Source organism: Notolepis coatsorum (genome assembly GCF_963971535.1).
Source record: "Notolepis coatsorum genome assembly, chromosome: 4".
Taxonomy (NCBI): domain Eukaryota; kingdom Metazoa; phylum Chordata; class Actinopteri; order Aulopiformes; family Paralepididae; genus Notolepis; species Notolepis coatsorum.
This window is the reverse complement of record NC_140168.1, coordinates 53,227,930-53,232,431: the sequence shown is the minus strand read 5'-3', so window position 1 is coordinate 53,232,431 and position 4,502 is coordinate 53,227,930. Positions and strand designations below refer to the sequence as shown.

General features: G+C 45.9%; 1 pseudogene across 1 annotated transcript in view; it reads left to right on the top strand.

Moving 5' to 3' along the window:
- The window catches only part of LOC311226524 (E3 ubiquitin-protein ligase TRIM35-like), an 8,848-nt pseudogene extending 6,838 nt beyond the window's left edge, over positions 1-2,010 (top strand). Inside the window, exon 5 of the transcript in view lies at positions 1,348-2,010. The product of the transcript in view is annotated as an E3 ubiquitin-protein ligase TRIM35-like (transcript). The remainder of the gene's footprint in view (positions 1-1,347) is intronic.
- Positions 2,011-4,502: the final 2,492 nt, after the last annotated feature.

Genomic DNA, 4,502 nt, shown 5'->3' with positions numbered 1-4,502 from the left:
TCTCTCTCTCTCTCTCTCTCTATATCTCTCTATCACTCTCTCTCTATCACTCTCTATCTCTCTCTCTTTGACTCTCTATCACTCTCTCTCTCTTTGACTCTCTATCACTCTCTCTCTATCTCTCTATCTCTCTCTCTCTCTCTCTCTCTGACTCTCTATCACTCTCTCTCTATCACTCTCTCTCTATATCACTCTCTCTGACTCTCTCTCACAGTCTCTGACTCTCTATCTCTCTCTGACCTCTCTCTATCACTCCTCTCTCTATCACTCTCTCTCTATCACTCTCTCTCTGACTCTATCTCTCTCTCTGACTCTCTCTCTCACAGTCTCTGACTCTATCTATCTCTGACTCTCTCTATCACTCTCTCTCTATCACTCTCTCTATCACTCTCTCTCTCTCTCTCTCTCTCTCTCTCTCTCTCTCTCTCTCTCTCTCTCTCTCACGCTCTCTGACTCTCTCTATCACTCTCTCTATCACTCTCCCTCTCTCTCTCTCTCTCTCTCTCCTCTCTCTCCTCTCTCTCTCTCTCTTTCTCTCTCTCTCTCTCTCTCTCTCTCTCTCTCTCTCTCTCTCTCTCTCTCTCTCTCTCTCTCTCTCTCTCTCTCTCTCTCTCTCTCTCTCTCTCTATCTCTCTATATCTCTCTATCACTCTCTCTATCACTCTCTCTATCTCTCTCTCTCTTTGACTCTCTATCACTCTCTCTCTCTTTGACTCTATCACTCTCTCTCTATCTCTCTCTCTCTCTGACTCTCTCTATCACTCTCTCTATCACTCTCTCTCTATATCACTCTCTCTGACTCTCTCTCACAGTCTCTGACTCTCTATCTCTCTCTGACTCTCTCTTCCCCCTATCACTCTCTCTATCACTCTCTCTCTATCACTTCTCTCTATATCACTCTCTCTGACTCTCTGTCACGGTCTCTGACTCTATCTCTCTCTCTCTCTCTCTCTCTCTCACGCTCTCTGACTCTCTATCTCTCTCTCTGACTCTCTCTTTTAAATCCGCCTCTTGGATGAAAGGCGCTGTTGTCATTTTTCTGGATGATGTGACTGAAATGGTGTAATTTGTGATTTGTGGTAAAAAATTATAATAATAATAATTTCTGCTCTGTGAGAGTGACAGAGGACCGACTTTATTTGTTGAATTGGTGTACTTTTTTTTTTTGTAAAGTATGTATGTATGCATGTATTTATGTATTTATTGAGTGGAAATGATTGTATTAGATACATGATGGAGAAGAGATAGAAATACAGTTATTTCTATGGAAACCAATATCTCTCTCTTCTCTGCGGCTCTGAAGCTAAGCCCACAGACAGCAGGACTGACTCTTGAATGTTCTTCCAGAGCTCGGTGCAGCCTGCCTCGTCCACAGCTGGTCTCAGGAGCGCTGATAGACGAGGCCAAACACCTGGGCAACCTGGCCTTCAGAGTCTGGGAGAAGATGAAGGAGAGGGTCAAGTTCACTCCTGTCACTCTGGACCCAAACACTGCACCACCCTGGCTCTCTATATCTGATGATCTGACCAGTGTGAGATGCACAGACACAGAGGAGCAGCTCCCTGACAACCCAGAGAGGAGCATGGTGTATGGCACTGTTCTGGGTCTGAGAGCTTCAGCTCAGGAAAACACAGCTGGGAGGTGGAGGTGGGAGACAATCCTACCTGGGGCTATAGGTTGTAGTTAAAGAGTCATTTGACAAGAACATTAATGAGCTAAAGGCATCACCACAATATGGTATCTGGGCTCTACGTTATAGCAGTGGTAAGTACACTTATGGTCGGACCCTCACAGTGAAGAGAAGCCTCCAGAGGATCAGAGTACAGCTGGACTATGACGGGGGGAAGCTGTCCTTCTACGACCCTGAAGACATGACTCATGACATCTGCACTCATCGACACACCTTCACTGAGAAACTCTACCCATTCTTCAATATAGGAAGTGCTGGTTGATGCCGAACACCCTGATATAAACATCTGCCAATCAGTGGTGTCTCTCACTGTGATATAGTCATGACAGAGAGAGAGAGAGAGAGAGAGAGAGAGAGAGAGAGAGAGAGAGAGAGAGAGGAGAGAGAGAGAGAGAGAGAGAGAGAGAGAGAGAGAGAGAGAGAGGAGAGAGAGAGAGAGAGAGAGAGAGAGAGAGAGAGAGAGATTTTTTTGATTTTAGAAAAACATTTATTTACATATTTCTCATTACAATGTACAATGTGTATGTCAATACAATTAAAACAACGAACTACACATTATATCGGGCAACATACGTCCCCATCACACTTAAAACCACATGAGATCTCACAACAAAAAAAATGCTAAAATACACCTGTCCGTCTGCAACACAACAAAAAAACCATTGAAGCTCCACCCAAACAAAAAAATATCCATACTTCCATTCAACACATAATATGTCATGAACAACATATGAGCAACCCAAAAAGGTCCCGTCAGTCCATTTGTGTCAGTTTTTATATCCAGCTCATGAAAAAAAAAGATCCCCTTCATCAGGACCTTCCGTTCCACCGACATAATCCTGCAACAGGTATTGTTCCCCGACGCTCCGCGCTTCAGTCCAATCGTCCAGACAGACCCTGTTGCGACAGGGCCGTCCTCAGCCCCAATAAAGAAGCCACTTCCTCTGACCCGGCTACATTCACAACATCTTTCAGTGTCATTGTCCCAACTGCTTGCAAACACTGTCCAAGCCCAGGTCTACTCCCTTCCTGAATGTCCAGCCGGGCTCCACACATCAGAAGCTCCATTATCACGGGTAACACTATATTATCCAGTTTTCTGAGCTTCTGAACAATCTTCCTCAGTCTAAAAACTTCCTGGGCAGTGTACCCCCCACTGTTCTTCGACCTCATTTGAGTCCTTTGCTGAAAAAATAAACATCTCTAAATCTTCAAAAAATCTTCCACTTTGACACTTCTCAAATTTTTGTTGTGTGCAGGAACTTCTGTATCTGCCTGACTGCATAACATTTTTTCCGTTGTGAATCAGACACTTGAGAAGCATTTGGGAACTCATCTTCCTCAACACTTGAGATGTCATCCCCCCATTGTTTTTCAATTTCATCCTCGTCCATACTGGACTGAGAGGAACCTGAGTCGTCTATGATCAAACTTGTCACTCTTTTCTTATCCTGAGAGCCCACCCCTCCATCACTTCCCACCACGCCATCCACTGTCTGACTGTGTACATTGGTCCACCACATTCAAATGTTCCCCTATTACTTCACTTGTCAAATTTTTTTGATTCCTTTTTTTACCCTGACGCGGTGTTGGGCTTGGGGGGGACAAAAAAAAACCTCTGCTCTCCTCTGTTACCTCGCCACTTGTTGAAGGGGGGGGCAGCATCTCCGATTCCCACCTCCTCCTACCTACACAACCACTGGTTGAGGGGGGAACAGCGTCTCCCACCCCTCCCTCCTCTGTACCTGCACCACCCGCACCACCCCCTGTTACCCCACAGTCGCCACTAGTTGAGGGGGGGGGCAGCTTCCCTCACTCCTCCCTCCTCTGTACCAAGGCTCTGCGTCGTACCTGCTACACCGGTTCTGTGGCCCTGCAGCTGGATACTATCTGCTGCGCTACTGTCAGTCTGCAAAAGGACTCTATTTACATTGCTGGCGTTCTGCAGCGGGACTCTGTTGTCGTCACCGCTCTCTGCTGCGCGCTGCACCACTCCCCCCTCCTCTGTACCACTACCTGCGCTGATCTCAGCCCCGCGCTCCTCTTGGGGGGGCTGGGGCTGAGGTCGCCCTGCCCCTCTCCCCGCACAATCGCGGGAGATATGACCCAGTTCCCCGCATTTGAAACACTTCCCCGAACTACCAGAACTCACAAAAACCACATAATCAAACTCATCAACCTTTATCTTAAAAACCAACTCAAGCTCCTCTCCGCTGTTGTTTAGAATCATTAAAACCTGTCGCCTGTGTGAGACAACATGCTTTAAAAGCGGAGATTTACATCCCGACGACATTTTTCTTATAGGGGAAATTATCTTCCCATGTCGTGCTAGTTGACTTCTCAATAGTTCATCACTGATGAACGGCGGAACGTTGGAAATAAAGACATTTCTGCCTGGTGTGGAGAGCGGCTCTACAGAAAGAAAAGCCCCGTCAACACTTATCCCCGATTGAACCAGTGTGTGCACCTTGTCCAATGAGTCAAGAAAAATCACTACTCCTTGATTCATCTTCGCAGCTGATTTAATGCTTTTATGTCCAACAATACTTCCAACTGCCAAACTGCAGTCCTCTACTGATACATTAGGAACAGATATCTTAATACCATGCTTTCTACCAATTTTAGAAAAGTCCATATTGGCGTCTGACGTCATCCAGCAGCACAGCCTGGCCGATGCGGCCAAACAAACAAAACACTCCCACTTAACCCTATACACACCAAAACACACAGCAAACCAACACTACACTTATATTACAATATCCCATAAACAAATTAACAAAATAGACAGATAAAGATAGAAAAAACTCACTAC